Source organism: Carex rostrata, chromosome 23, assembly GCF_964058835.1.
Source record: "Carex rostrata chromosome 23, lpCarRost1.2, whole genome shotgun sequence".
In the NCBI taxonomy this organism is placed as follows: Eukaryota; Viridiplantae; Streptophyta; class Magnoliopsida; order Poales; family Cyperaceae; genus Carex; species Carex rostrata.
Window position 1 is genome coordinate 6,882,773 of NC_135940.1, and position 17,000 is coordinate 6,899,772.

The 17,000-nt window shown below is 31.6% G+C and overlaps 1 pseudogene across 1 annotated transcript; it reads left to right on the forward strand.

Annotated features, from left to right (window-relative positions):
• The first annotated feature begins 10,269 nt into the window (after window positions 1-10,269).
• LOC144575010 (NAC domain-containing protein 54-like) lies at window positions 10,270-14,801 on the forward strand (annotated as a pseudogene). Its single transcript, XR_013518340.1, has 7 exons — window positions 10,270-10,365; window positions 10,471-10,685; window positions 12,486-12,766; window positions 12,997-13,341; window positions 13,691-14,121; window positions 14,341-14,419; window positions 14,640-14,801. The product of XR_013518340.1 is annotated as an NAC domain-containing protein 54-like (transcript).
• Window positions 14,802-17,000: the final 2,199 nt, after the last annotated feature.

The window sequence follows — 17,000 nt, forward strand, 5'->3', positions numbered from 1 at the left end:
TTGGTTTGAACAGTTTGGATTAGTTGTTTGAAGTTTATTCGATCAATTTTGAAGTTAGTGTCATATGACACCGATGTCATACTAGCCGGACTCATTTATACAAGACTTCACTTATTAGTTTGCGAAACACTCCGGATTGACAAAGCAACATATTAACATTGGTGTTGTAAATTATTATTTTTTTTAATTTTCTGTAACTTTTTTTTAATAAAAACTATTGTAAAATCTAGACATTTCGTGTCTTTATCATTAGAATTTGAAGGCTTGACTTTCATTTTTCTTGTATAATTTTTTTTTTCAATGTAAACGTTGGAAACTCAAATTAAAGTCCAACATATGAAAGTTATTTTTCAAGTAATATTCGGAAAATTTTAATTTTCATATTATTTTGAACTGAACTTTTACTGATTTTCAATTTCCTTCCATGGGAGGATTTTTTTTTTTTTTTTTTTTGCTTGGGTTAAAATTCTCTTTTCCATGACCTCTTCTCTCATAAAATCATTTCTGTAATTGTTCTCGCTATATACAACCAAATAATTCTTTTGTGCACATTTCTATAAATTATTGTACTCTTTAAATATATTCTATAGATCCTCATTCCTATGCTCCTAAAATTTTGTGTTACCAAACAAATTAATGATCTCTATAATTTTCCTTTGCGTTGCTGGAAATTAATATAAGGACAGGGAGGAGGAGCGGAGGCAGCATATATAATGGAGGTTCTACCATGCATATTAACTTAATTAAAAAGAATTAAGCCAATTTAAAAGAACTATAGAAAAAAATAATTCAATGCGTCTTCATGAAGGGATTGTTTCGAATGTATATATATATAGAGAGAGTGTGTGATTAATATGCATTCGGTAGCATATGGGCCGAAGTGCTACCGGTCCAAATTTGAAATTTTAAAAGCTAAAAAGTCGATCTGAACCGTTAGATATGATCTCTATATTGAAATGTGCTTGGAGACCAAATTTTACATTTTTCTGAATTTTTTTACTATTTATTAAGCCACTTTGAAAATTGCTGATCCAACGGTAGCTTAACAAAACAGTAAAATCAGAAGCCACCGTCGGATTGACAATTTGAACTTTGAAAACGAAGATATAAAATATGAGGTATGATGACACACACACACAATGAATAATGAATAATGCTAGAAAAGTAATAATTAATAACATGCGATCAAGAATAGAACCGGATTTTCGAACTATAAGAGTCAAACACGAATAGACCAATCATATAAAAAAATTCTTCAGAGAATGAGAGGTCAATTTTACAATACCATGACATTTTTCTCTAAATTATATAAAAAATTATATATAAATATAGAAGAATTGAATCCATTCTTTTCACTTAAATTTGCTATATAAGATGTAAGAGTAATAAGAATAATAGTTTAAAAATATATTGTAGAAATCTTGAAATATTACATGTTCTACAGAAAAACAATGAAATTGCACCCAAAAGAGAATTTTTTTTCTTCTTCCTTTTCTTTTTATAAAGAAAATTGTATATAAATATAATTAAAAAAAATAGAAGTTAATTGATTCCATTCTTTTCACTTAAATTTGCTATTGCATACACTATAAGATGTAAGAGTAATACGAATAATAGTTTAGGAATATATTGAGAAAATATTAAAATATTGCATGTTCTACAACAAAACAATGAAATTGCACCGAGAAGAGCATTTTTTTTCTTCTCTTTCTTGTATTCAGTTATTTAATTCTTTTCTTAATTAATTTGTTTCAGTTATTTAATTCTTTTCTTAAATCTAACAAATCATCCAAACAAAAATTTTATATCCCACAATAATTTTGCAGAACATAATATTGGTATACACAAAAGAACTACCAACTCGATCGAGATTGCCAAATAATATGTCAAAAATTTTGCTAGAATTTCTTTGATTGGTTGTGGAGCGGATCAGAAACCGCAGTTTCTACCTTTTGTAATGGTAGTTACTGGCATGCTTTAAGACGCCACGTGTCATCTATTTTGCTACAAATATTGCATTTTGATTTTTGAGATTCAAAAGAGTTACGCTAGCTTATTCGCATTTTGTTGACATTCTCACTTCACTTATAATGTTTTACATTTAAGGTAGTCCATTCATGTCACCAATTAAAGATTCATGATGTATAGGCTTAGAATACTGGTTAGATTTAAGGTAGTCCATTAACTTTACTTGTAGAATTAATTTCTTGTGTACCCTTCAACTTTTTCTTATTTTCTTATTTATCCTTCAAGACTTCAATATATTATAGAGTTAATTTCTTATATGTCATTCAACTCTTACTTATTTTTTATAGAGTTAATTGCTTATGTGCCCAATTAAACCCAGACCAAATCTTATTACAAATTTAATTAAAAAAAATTGAGTACCCTCTTTCGAAAAAAATCTCACATCGTCGTATTTAAAATGGGACACAGCAGACATTCATTTTGGTTAATCAGACCTGAGTTAAACCGTTAAATTTGAAACACAAAATTAAAATTAATTTGAGACCATTAATTATACTTTCATATAAAGTTCAGTGGTGTTCTATATGAAAGTATTGTGGTCTCAGATGAATTTTCATATAAAGTTGAAGGAGATTTAACCTAATATATATTTCAAAACAAGTTCAATGGTATTTTGAACAAGAGGAGGGCTCAAATGCGAATTCATATGCTCTCCAGTACCGAACAAGGGAATCTTTTAAAATTAGTGGATCCGGACCATTTTTTAACTTTGCACGAATCTCAAAGCACAAAAATACTAGCCCCCCCTCTGCGTTGTCCCCGAATAGGCACCGGATTGAGTTTATCTGGATCGTAAAGTTGTGGATCCCACCGTTCAATACCTGAGATGATATTTGTCCCTCAAATGCTTCATTGTGTTGTGTCCCAATCATATCCCACATCCTTACCCTTGTTTTCAAAGTTCAAATATTTTATCTAAGACACTCGACATATATTTCCATTTTCCATATTAAAATGTTCAAATTTTATATTTTTGAATATATATATATATATATAGGGCTGCGGCTAATTTGCTACCGGCAGCATTTCTGCCGGCGGTGCTGCCACTGTTTTTTCTATTTTTTGATGTTCAAAAGACAAATCTAAACCGTTAGATGTTTAATCTATATTATAATCTACTTCGAGACCAAATTTTACATTTTTTGGAATTTTTTTACTATATATTAAGCTGGATTGAAAACCGCTGATTTCAATGCTGCAGAAATTTACTGAAATCAGCGGTTTTCAAACCAGCTTAATATATAGTAAAAAAATTCCAAAAAATATAAAATTTTGTCTCCAAGTAGATTATAATATAGATTAAACATCTAACGGTTTGGATTTGTTGTTTGGACATCACACGGCTAAATATAGCCCCGGCAGCACCTCTGCTGAAATGCTGCCAGCAGCAATTTAGACAGACCCTATATATAGAGAGAGATGGGCTATGGTGCATTGCAATGTATGGAGGGGTTTGTGCATTGGACCATAAATCTAAAATTCAAAATCCAAATGACCGATCCAAACCGTTCATCTTGTTCTCCATATTAATATGTGATTGGAGACCAAATTTTACATTTTTCTGAATTTTTTTACTATTTATTAAGTATTTTACAAAATTGTTGATCCAACGGTGGCTGCTGATTTTACTGTTTTGTTAAGCCACCGTTGGATCAACAATTTTGTAAAATACTTAATAAATAGTAAAAAAATTCAGAAAAATGTAAAATTTGGTCTCCAATCACATATTAATATGGAGAACAAGATGAACGGTTTGGATCGACCATTTGGATTTTGAATTTTAGATTTATGGTCCAATGCACAAACCCTTCCATGCATTGCAATGCACCATAGCCCATCTCTCTCTCTCTCTCTGTATATATATATATAGAGTTAGGCTGGGGTGCTATGAATAGCATAGTGGCCTCTATGCTACGGCTCAATATTCGAGTTTTCAAAATCCAAACGGTCGATCCGAACCGTTCATCTTATTCTCCATATTAATATCTGCTTGGAGATCAAATTTTATAATTTTCTGAATTTTTTTACTATTTATTAAGCCACTTTGAAAATCGCTAATCCAATGGTTTTACTGTTTTGTGCAGCCACCGTTGGATCAACAATTTTGTAAAATACTTAATAAATAGTAAAAAAATTCAGAAAAATGTAAAATTTGGTCTCCAAGCAGATATTAATATGGAGAATAAGATGAACGGTTCGGATCGACCGTTTGGATTTTGAAAACTCGAATATTGAGCCGTAGCATAGAGGTCACTATGCTATCCATAGCACCCCAGCCTAACTCTCTCTCTCTCTCTCTATATATATAGAGGTAGGCTAATAAACAATTGATTGTTCCTAGCCTCCCGTGGAACCAAGTCATTTTCCAATTTTTAAAGTCCAAATGATCGATCCAAGCCGTTAGATGTGATCTCTATATTAAAGTGTGCTAGGAGACCAAATTTTACATTTTTTGAATTTTTTTTACTATTTATTAAGCCACTTTGAAAATCGCTGATCCAACGGTGGCTTAACCAAACAGTAAAATCAGAATCGGCTGTTTGAACCGTTATTGTTCAATCTATATTAAAATATACTTGGAGACCAAATTTTACATTTTTTGGATTTTTTTACTATTTATTAAACTGGTTTGAAAACCGCTGTTTTCAGTAAATTTATGCAGCATTGAAAACAGTGGTTTTCAAACCAGCTTAATAAATAGTAAAAAAATTCCAAAAAATATAAAATTTGGTCTCCAAGTAGATTTTAATATAGATTAAACATCTAATGGTTTGGATTTGTTGTTTGAACATCACATAATAAAATATAACCCCGGCAGCACTTGGCTAAAATGCTGCCGGCAGCAATTTAGCCACACTCTATATTTTTATATATGTACAAAATAACTATTTTTTCATAATATTCTTGACCATCCAAAAGTAGTACGATTTAATTTGTACTTATTTAAAAAAATAAAACTATTTTCAAAAATAATATAAAATTTGGTCTTCAAGCACATGTTAATATGGAAATCATGTTGAACAGTTTAGATCAATTATTTAGATTTTAAAAACAAGAAGAATGATTTGGGGCTCAGCCCTCTTTTTGAACAATAAAAGATGGGTTTTCTATATTTATTCTTTTGATGATATTCGGATATATAGCGGATCATGGCGATCATATCAAAAGCCGTACATATAAATTTCAACAGAACAAGATGTGAAGAAGAAAAATAATAAAGCTTTGGATCAGAAAGTGTGTTATAAGTTATAACATGTTGATTCTTGGATTAGACCTTTAACCTTTGTATTTTATTAGTTTGGCTGCTGCGAATTACATTTTGGCAACATGTACAAGAAAATACAATTTTCATCCCAAGAGCAACTTTTGGGAAGTTCTATCAGACACTCGAGTAAAAAAAAAAAATTCCTAAAAAAATAGAAGACCTGATCGACACTCGGAGCCTGGCAAATTTTTAAAGTCAAATTGACCTGAATCTCCGAAATATTTTACTTATCACCTTCAAAATTTAAAATTTCAACCTTGCCATCGCTTTTTAAAAAAATAACATCAAATCATTTTGAGTTGTATTATTATGAATTTATATGCCAATTTATAGTATTTGTTATTATATTTAAAAAAATTAGAATATTTAATAAACAGCAATAATTTTCTACATAACAAAATTATACTAAAATACATATTTGTATTTTATTTCAAACAAATTAAGTATCAGTAATAATCAATATGCTAATTTCATTTTTGTTTAGTGATCGAATAACAAGTTTATGAGCAGAAGTCTCGTTATGAAATCATAATTAATTAGTATTATTATATTATTGTTTAATCCAATTTATTTAATTATATTTAAATATTTAAAAATAATAATTATATTGATATCAAGCTTTTAGAAAAGGAGAATTAAGATTTCTCACAACTACTCTCAAGATACGTACAACCGAACATTTATTTCAGTATATTTTCATAATCATATTCGTACATATCATGGGTATGAATTCTCAAATATTAATTTGGAAGTTCTTGTACTCTTGAAATCTCATCCCGATAATCTTGTGATAATCTAATGTACTAATATATATATATATATAGAGGATGGATAAGCTCAAATCGTTTGTTCCTGGACTTAGGAACAAACGATTCAGTTTTCTGATTTCCGAAGTTCAAATGGACGATCCAAACCGTTAGATGTTTAATCTATATTAAAATGTGCTTGGAGACAAAATTTTATATTTTTTGAAATTTTTTTACTATTTATTAAGATGGTTTGAAAGTCGCTGTTTTTTTATGGTGCAGAATTTTAATAAAAACAGCGACTTTCAAACCCTCTTAATAAATAGTAAAAAAATTCCAAAAAATATAAAATTTTGTCTCCAAGCACATTTTAATATAGATTAAACATCTAACGGTTTGGATTGACCATTTGACCTACGCAAATCAGAGAACTGAATCGTTTGTTCCTGAGTCCAGGAACAAACGATTTGAGCTTAGCCATCCTCTATATATATATATATATATATAGAGTTAGGCTGGGGTGCTATGGATAGCATAGTGGCCTCCCGTGCTACGGCTCAATATTCAAGTTTTCAAAATCCAAACGATCGATCCGAACCGTTCATCTTATTCTCCATATTAATATCTGCTTGGAGACCAAATTTTATAATTTTCTGAATTTTTTTACTATTTATTAAGCCACTTTGAAAATCGTTAATCCAACGGTTTTACTGTTTTGTGCAGCCACCATTGGATCAACAATTTTGTAAAATACTTAATAAATAGTAAAAAAATTCAGAAAAATGTAAAATTTGGTCTCCAAGCAGATATTAATATGGAGAATAAGATGAACGGTTCGGATCGACCGTTTGGATTTTGAAAACTCGAATATTGAGCCGTAGCATAGAGGTCTCTATGCTATCCATAGCACCCCAGCCTAACTCTATATATATATATATATATATATATATATATAGGGTCTGTCTAAATTGCTGCTGGCAGCATTTCGGCAGAGGTGCTGCCGGGGCTATATTTAGCCGTGTGATGTCCAAACAACAAATACAAACCGTTAGATGTTTAATCTATATTATAATCTACTTGGAGACCAAATTTTACATTTTTTGGAATTTTTTTACTATATATTAAGCTGGTTTGAAAACCGCTGATTTCAGTAAATTTCTGCAGCATTGAAATCAGCGGTTTTCAAACCAGCTTAATATATAGTAAAAAAATTCCAAAAAATGTAAAATTTGGTCTCCAAGTAGATTATAATATAGATTAAATATCTAACGGTTTAGATTTGTCGTTTGAACATCAAAAAATAGAAAAAACAGTGGCAGCACCGCCGGCAGAAATGCTGCCGGCAGCAAATTAGCCACAGCCTATATATATATATATATATATATGTATATATATGAGGAGGGTTCAAATACCTCCATGTTTTGCGCCTCCACTATGTCTCCATTTTTAAAACGTTAATTACTCAAAATTTAAATCATAGACTTCAAAATAAATCCGTTAGATGTGATCTATACTATTTTATCTATGTGCTCAAAGAAAATTATCAAATTTTGATTTTCTTTTTATATGAATCAATTAGTTGAAAAATCAACCTCTAGAAATTATCCACATTAGTACGTTTTTACAAGCTTTTGATGACAACCAAAACCAAACGGTTTTATTTTGACTTTTAATTTTTTAATTTTGAGTTATTAAAGTTTTTAAAAATAGAGGTACGATGGAAGAACAAAAAATGGAGGCATTTGAATTCTCATCTCTCTCTATATGTATATATATAGCAAGAAGTTTAATTATCCTCTTGTAACAATTAGGCCCTGTTCGGCAGCTCGCTAAGGAATAGGAATGAGAATAGAAATCCAAAATTTTGAACTAATTTTTACCGTTCGCCGTGGAAAAAAAAACTTGGCTTTGAGTGAATTTTTTTTTCCACGGTAAACAGTAATCTGCCGAACAAAACCTAGAGTGTTCCGCCTTTAGTTGTATAGCAACACACTATACGAGGTAAAAGGCACAGAATTATCAATTACTGCACAAATTTGTTATTAATTAGGTATCTAAAAAGTGATTATTTTTAAATGACAACGGCGGGATCCAAATCCACATCGAGAAGCGTGTGTGAACGTGACGTGAAGGCTTGACCTGAAAGCCTCCGTCCCCACCTCGGGTCCCGCTCCTTTACACCCATAGATGACTAGACAGTTACCTGTCGTCCCACCTATGCCCAATAGGAACTTGCCACGTCAAACTATTCTTCTTTCTACTGCAAAAGACATAGAATAGAGATTTTTTTTTTTAAATAGAATTTATTTAAATTATTTCAACGGAACAAACCTTTTTTAGTTGAATTTTTGAAAACTAGCCTCCACCGATTTCTAGGATCGGTGCAGCAAAAAAAAATCCAACTTACACCGGTTCTAGGGACCGGTGGAGCCAATTTTTATTCATTTTCGCATCTAGTAGAGTATTGCCACATAAAATCAATATTTTTTCTGCACCGATCCGTAGGATCGGTGGAGGATTCTTTGTAATCAATATTTTTTTTGCCCAAGACCGTGGGGTCTTCACTTTTTTTTTTTTTATAAAACAAAATTTTTTTTATTTTTTTTATTTTTTGTATTAAAATATTAGAAATGTTGAATATATTTCTTTGAAAATAGATGAAATACAATATAATTTGATTTATTAGAAAGACTGCAACAAATAACTTGGATCAATATTTTTCAGGTCGGGTTTTTCGCGGCTGTAAGAAAAATTAGAGTAGAAGTAGGGTGTTCTTAAGCTCACCAAAGTGTTTGGTGAGCTTGATTTCAAAACCCGTCAAATCAGTTTCAAATGACGAATCCGAACCGTTGGAACCCGCCTATTTTACGTGTGATGCATCTACATGTGAAATTTTTAAACTTTCGAATTAGTTTAGTATAAAGTTAATTGGTCAAAATTAGAAGGTTAATAAATTAATTTTAGTGCATTCATTTTTTGAACATTTTTTGACCGCTTGACTTTATACTAAACTAATTCGAAAGTTTAAAAATTTCACATGTAGACGCATCACACGTAAAATAGACGGGTTCCAACGGTTCGGATTCGTCATTTGAAACCGATTTGACGGGTTTTGGAGTCAAGCTCACCAAACACTTTGGTGAGCTTAAGAACACCCTAGTTCTACTCGAAAAATTAATATATTTCTTTATGTGTTATTGGAAAAAAAATAAAAATGCTTAGATTCTGAGTTATTGATCCCGGTTCAAAAGTCACTTCTAGGTAATCCAGAAAATATTGTGATCCTTCTAGGACATTTAATTTATAAAAAGTTGTATCTATTTTGAGAATTCTTTTTGAATAACAATCATTAAATAACTTAAAGTTTTTATTTTTTTCAAAAATAGATACAACTTTTCATAAATTAAATGTACTAGGAGGATCACAATGTTTTCTGGATTACCTAGAAGTGACTTTTGAACCGGGATCAATAACTCAGAATCTAAGCATTTTTATTTTTTTCCAATAACACATAAAGAAATATATTAATTTTTCTTACAGCCGCGAAAAACCCGACCTGAAAAATATTGATCCGGGTTATTTGTTGCAGTCTTTCTAATAAATCAAATTATATTGTATTTCATCTATTTTCAAAGAAATATATTCAACATTTCTAATATTTTAATACAAAAAATAAAAAAATTTAAAAAATTTCTGTTTTATAAAAAAAAAAAGTGAAGATCCCACGGTCTTGGGCAAAAAAAATATTGATTACAAAGAATCCTCCACCGATCCTACGGATCGGTGCAGAAAAAATATTGATTTTATGTGGCAATACTCTACTGGATGCGAAAATGAATAAAAATTGGCTCCACTGGTCCCTAGGACCGGTGTAGGTTGGATTTTTTTTGCTGCACCGATCCTAGGGATCGGTGGAGGCTAGTTTTCGAAAATCCAACTAAAGAAGGCTTGTTCCGTTGAAATAATTTAAATGAATTCCATTTTAAAAAAAAAAATCTAGAATAGAAGGTCTATATATTATTAATTATCAGAAAATAGAAAAAGCTCCATATATTAATAAAATAATCTCTGCCAACGATATAAAGCCCCATGAGACAAAAAGAAAGCATTCAAGCTCGAAAATAAAGAGCCTTCCTCTGAACGGTTGAAAGAATCGTCATCCCTTGTCTGCTGGTATAAAGAAAAAAATAAAAAAAATCTCATTGATTGCTAGGTTTAGGCTCTCTATAAATTAAACCATAGATAAGGGTTCTCTGCCTTCTTCCTCTTTCACTTCTCCCCACCATTTTTGTCTCTTGTAGCCACCATCCCTTTGCCATTGCAAAGGTACTTCTACCTCATTTTAATTCCCTTTTTTTGTCTCATGCGTAATATATAAACGCACACATAAGATGTTTGTTAGCTAACAAGCTTCAGTCTTCTATTTTTCAGGGGTTTGTTGTGAGTTATGATAATTTTTGCTTTGTGAGAAAACTGAGGTGTTAAATTAATGGCGCCAGTAAGCTTGCCTCCAGGTTTCAGGTTCCATCCAACAGATGAAGAACTAGTGATATACTATCTAAAGAAGAAGATAAATGGGAGGGAGATTGAACTGGAGATCATTGCAGAAGTCGATCTTTACAAATGCGAACCCTGGGATTTGCCAGGTATGTGCACACATCTTTATTTCTTAATAAAAAATTTGTATTTCCGTTAGCATCTCTTGCATAAATGAATTAACTTGGAAGAACAAGCATTTTTTGCTTAAAATGTACAGCATGTAAATAGGTTTTTTTTTTTTTTTTTTTTTTTTAAAAATGTGAAGTCATGAACATATGTAATTAATGCAGATTCAAAGAAATATTGAAGTACAGTATTCTTAGCTTGAACATCGAATTCCAAGAAATAGAGTACTTAGTCATTAAATGCGAGGTCTAATTTAATTTTTTTTACTATAAAAGTTTATTTTTAATGTAATTAACAATGAAGTATTTTATTATAAAACAATAGAGGTGTATAGTATAGACTAGAGTTAATTTTAAAATTAATTTGCTGAGTAATTAAATTATACTTATTGATACTTTGTTTAAACAAGTGCTCTCATTCGTTTGCGATACCATGCTGCTTCTTGGGGTAAAGGTTAATTCCCATGTTTTCTTGGAAAATACTTCATTCAATATGCATTTTCTGTTGTATAGTTCTTTTTTTTTATTAATTATGAGATTTGAGAAGATCATGTATGTGAAAGGAATCACCACACACAATCATGAAGTATTGCACAAGTTCAATTTTAGGTTGATATATATACAGAATATATAATTTCGTTCATGTATGCCAATCATATAATTTAGTACATGCAGCAGCAATCCAGTTTATAGTTCCATTTGTTTACCCAATCAAATATATTATAGAAAGAAGCTTGTTATATTTTTCTGAAGTGGTCGGTGCATTTCTTTTGAAGGGAATTATGTCATCTTACATGTTGACATTTCCACATTCACATTCATGCTCATGCTCCTGCTGTAAACAAGTTTTCTTCATCTTAACAAAAGCTAAAGTGCAGTACTAGATAAAAGAAACGGTATTTTCATGGCATATAATTAAGTTGATTCCTTGTTGAGGTTCCTACAATGTGGTACCGATCATATATACCATAATATTAAACTTCCAACTGATGAAACAAATTATGTAGGAACGTGAATTCAATAGGAATATTCGGGTTATTTGCAAAAGAACGTCTCTTGAATCCAGTATTGTAAGAACCGAGGAAAAATAGAAAAGAACAAAGTTAGAAAAAATTTGTTAGCCTCAAGTCAAAATATTTTAGAAAGCTCACACTCTTCAAGGCAAGTAAAAATTGCCTGCGCTCTTACTTTTTTTTTTTTTTTTTGTTGAAAACTTGCTAGTAGCTACTAAGGGTCGTGAGGGAAAATCGAACGCTCTTACTTTTATCTTGTATTCCTGTGGGGACCTTTTTGGATTCTATTCAGATTGTGGGCTCCAATCATTATGCTTTGTCTTGTTTAATTTTAATTTCTTGAAAAGTAATTAATTAATCATGCATGCTACTTAATCATTCATTTTATCTCATAGGCATAATAATTATTGTACCAAGCTCACTGTCGGCTAAATCATATATAGAAAATCTAATGACAAGTACATATTTACAGATAGCTTTATGCAACTTATACCAATTAATGATAGAGGTCCTCATTTTTCTTTCCCACTTAATGTTGCAATTTGTGTTTTCTGCATCTTCTTAGTAAAATTAATAACAGTTATGCTATATATATCAATATTTGTGTCAATAAAATATATAAAAGCTTCTCATCAATGTGTAATAACATATATATTCTTAGAATAATTTTAAAAATTGTGAGTGAACGTGTTAGAATTAATAAGAAATTAATATTACTTGACGGTTGAATATTTATATATAACATGAAACTACTCTGATTTTTGTACAGAGAAATCATTTCTACCAAGCAAGGATCTAGAATGGTACTTCTTTAGTCCTCGGGATCGGAAGTACCCGAATGGCTCAAGAACAAACCGAGCAACAAAGGCTGGTTACTGGAAAGCTACAGGAAAAGACCGAAAGGTGAACATCCAGAAACGCTCCATTGGTATGAAGAAAACCCTTGTGTACTATATAGGTCGAGCACCGCATGGCTCCAGGACTGGTTGGGTTATGCATGAATACCGCCTTGACGATAGTGAATGTGATGTACCATCGGCTGGACTTCAGGTGACTACCACAGGGGAAACTTAATTTATATTTAATCTAAAAGCTGATATAATCATATACAAAGAGTTTTTCTTTTCCAAAACCTTCATTCTCTTAGATATGCAAAGGTCTAGCTATATGTATCGCCACCTGGTCATGTAATAAAAAGCTCATTAGGTGTCTTGTAATTAATTTCATACCACAATTCAAGTTAGTTTTCAATGATTTAATCTCCTTTTTTCTAACATCAGGATTCATATGCACTATGTCGTATATTCAAGAAAGCAGGACCTGGTCCAAAGATAATGGACCATCAAGGTGCTCCTTATGAGGACAACTCTCAATGGACGGTAGCGGCCTCAGTTCAATCTCCAGCTGGGAATTTCTCTTCTGATGGAAGAGGTGAAGACATAGAGAACAGTAGCTACTCTCCTTGTGAGCCGACGTACACCTTTGACATGATGCAAGGAAGTTCATTTCACGGTGGCAGTGCTCAAGCTGATGACAAACGGATGCAGTTTTTGAACGAAGAAGTACTTAACCCGATGGCTTCATGCTATCATGATCCTGCCGGCTTCTCTACATTTCCCTCCAAGGTATATATATCATCACATTATTGTTTTAATTACCATGCTGTCAAAATTATTTTTGTAGACGATCAGTATAAAAACAATTAATATGCTATTATGTATATAATTTTTTTTTAGTTTTTAACTAGTTTTGACATGCATGTCTCTCCACTAAATCTTTGCTACATGTACATAGTCTTTCACTTTTTGCTTTTTTTATGAGTTACTAGGGGTGTCAATGATGCCCTTTTAATGGATCCTACATTTTACCATTACCATAACGGATCCTGCATTTTGTGATACTTTATTAGGTCACAATATATGTTATACTATTTTACCATTACCATAACGGATCCTGCATTTTGCAATACTTTAGGTCGACGTTGAACTAGAGTGCGCACGGCTTCAACACAGGCTCTCGTTACCTCCACTGATGACTGACGACTTCCCGCAATTTAATTTTCCTGACCACAAGGCCTTGCACAACAGCACTCCTCACCAAGAAATCAAAGGTGTCGATGTCATTCAAGAAATCTTATCAGTTGCATCTTCCTCTCAAGAAATGATCAACAATTTTGGCTACGACAACAATGTTTGGCTTGGAAATAATTACTCAGACTCAGGTGGATTTCCCGAGTTCCACTTTGGTAGTGGTGTCGCTAGTTCTTCTAGAATGTCAGGCTCAGAAAATGAGTCAGCGAGCTTGATAGGGATCAGAGATTTAGAAGAGGAGTTCAAACAAGAAAGGAAACAAGTAGAGAACTTACGTGGCATCAAATTAAAGTACTGAAAGATGATCTTGGAGAGGTACATCTTGCTTAGGAAAAGAGCTGTACATATGCTTTTGATACGCCAGATTATTTTAAGTTATATATAGTTGTATAGATCGATATATATATAAACTAAATTAAATATCTTACCTGATAGTTAAGTTTTGTGGATTATATATATCTCTACGTTTGTTGTAAAAAAGGCGCTTTTATGTTATATATGCCGTAATTTATTTTATCAATCTTCCAAATGCAGATTGTCTTAAAAGGAGAAGAAAATAACGAAGCAACAAGTATCACGACTTACCCAATAGCAGAGACTTCAGAAATCACAGGTATCTCTCTTGAGAAAAGCTGAGATCTTTGTTATTACTTATTACACAATGGTCATCATAAAAAAAAAAAAAAATCAAATTCTATTAAGATGACTAGATGAGCACGAATATTTTTAAGTGGTGCATATCTTCTGGTGTAGAAATAAATTCTTAATGTTATCTTAATCATCAAGAAGAACAAATTAATATAATTTAGTCATTTATATTAACCCATATTTAGATTGCAGGAGAAGTCGATCGCCGGACCTGTCTGAGTGACAAAAGCTACTTAAACAATGCACACAACTCGCAACTTAGAGCGGACGATTCTCCTGTTAGATTTATTGAAATAAATCCAAATTCTCAACACCGTGATGTATCTGATGATCGATCGAGTTAGAAGACCTTCATATGAACTTCTTGGGAAAGTTGATGTCAATCATGGCCTGTTTGTATCAAGGGTTTGTATGGCAAAGACGTGCTTCTTGCACAGTGAACCATCAAAGATGGTTTATTACCATTTGAACCCAATGGAAAGAGAGACTGAGGAAGTCAAAAGGTTTCACTTAATTTCATCAAAAGGTTAGATTTAGGGTTTCAAAGTTTACAAGTATAATGGCTTTGATAAATGACAAGCTCAAGCTCTTGATCAAAGGCTATGCAAGAGTTCGTTCTGGTATAAATCCTGCACCAATGCTATCTATACGAGTACTGAGAAAACTAAATTTGAACCCTCATGAGTGAAGGGTTTGGTTTTCCAAAGTGACAGGAAAAGGCTTTTCTGGGATGGTTTTGAACCAGAAATGCTCGTTTCTCTTTAATGTGTTCGCTCTCCATTATGTTCTTTTGGTTCAGCCATTGATGAACCTCATACTTACCAATCCAGTTCTATGAATGTAGCATACAAACAATTATTTGTACATAATTAATGATTTAGAGTTGAGAAGTTGAATCAAGGTCTTTCCTTTTTTTTTTTTTTAAGGTTAGTCGGCGAGGTGTGGCTAACAATGATATTGATAAAAAAAAAAGTTTATTTAATTTAGAAATAGTTTTTGTCTCATTTGAATTTTGAGGCATGATCCAATCATCTTTTGACCATAATCCCATGAATTATATATAGAGAACAATTATTATTAGACGTATAGATCAAGTACATTGTTTGTAAAAATATTGTTATTTTTTAATTTGTATGTTGATAATGTTAACGTTCGTTATTTTTTTTTTTTTTTTTTTTGTTATTGAACGTGGGATGTTCGTCCTATTTCCACTAGTAAGGAAACCTACCGTTTGGAAAGTTTCAAGGATTATAACATAAAAATTAGTATGAGAGAATTGACCATATTGAGCTAGATTGAAATAATACTCAACTCATTTATGGGCTAACATGTAATATTAGTCATAGGGATTAGGGAGAGCATTTGTCACTGGTAATGGGCCACTTAAGGCCCATACAAAAGTTAAATGTAACCCGTTAAGTTCTAATCAAATTAAAAACGGCCCAGTATTTAAATGGACAAGAATCCGTATCCTCTCAGGTATTGCACAGATATTGCAGAGGATCACTTACTTTACGGTTTGAGATTAAATTTCAATCAGCTTGGGATTCGGGTCACTGTAAGGGCTGTATTTTTGGGCTTTGAGATTCGTGCCAAGTTAAAAAATTACGGTTCAGATCTAGTAATTGTAAAAGATTCCCTTATCAGGTATTGGAGAGGATGTGAATTCACCAAATCAGGCACCGCAAATCACATGGTTTTCTTTTCTGTTCCTTCATTCAGTATTGTTTCTTTGGAGAATGGAGTGAAGTCATGATTCGTAAACGGATTGGATACCCTGTTCTATAGAAATTAAATGGAACAGGTATTTTCCATCCGAATCTGTTTTTTTTTTCAAATTCTTCTTATTCAGACTATTTAATTTTTTTCATGTTTCTTTCAGTATTACTTGTGGAACTAATATATATTCCGGTCCGGATGAGAATTTGCTCTCAAGAGTGGACTAGATCGTTGCTTTTCTTTCTTTTACTTGTGACTAATATTATTCTCCAACTCTATGTTCATTGACACCTTTATTTACTCTTTGTTTTATTTTCTGATTTGTTTTCTTAATTTTTTTAATTTATATTTGTATTTTAAAGTTCATTTGATTTTTTATTTTCAAATTATCCGTATACATGGATTATCTGTTATGTATCTGTATTTTCTTTTAAAATGGATTTAGTTTTAAATTTGACATTCATTTACTATTTGTATTTGTATTCGTATTCTCTCGTTAAAAGACGAATACAAATTAATATTAACATTAATTTATTCACGCCGAATTCGTTCCATTTATACCCTTGCTAACAGGAGAATAACAAGAAGAAGCTAGATGTTGGATATATCTACAAAATATTTTCCATGTCTAGTTGCGAACAATCATCATTACTTGCGCTTTGTTTACTAGCCAATAAAACCAGTATAGTTCATTAGAGCGAGGCTTCGGTGTATTATGTATAGCGCACATTGCTTCGTACTATAGATTTATATTTTCATATTTAAAATTCAAATAATTGATTTGAATTGTTAAATACGATCTACATTTGAAAATGTACTTAGAGATC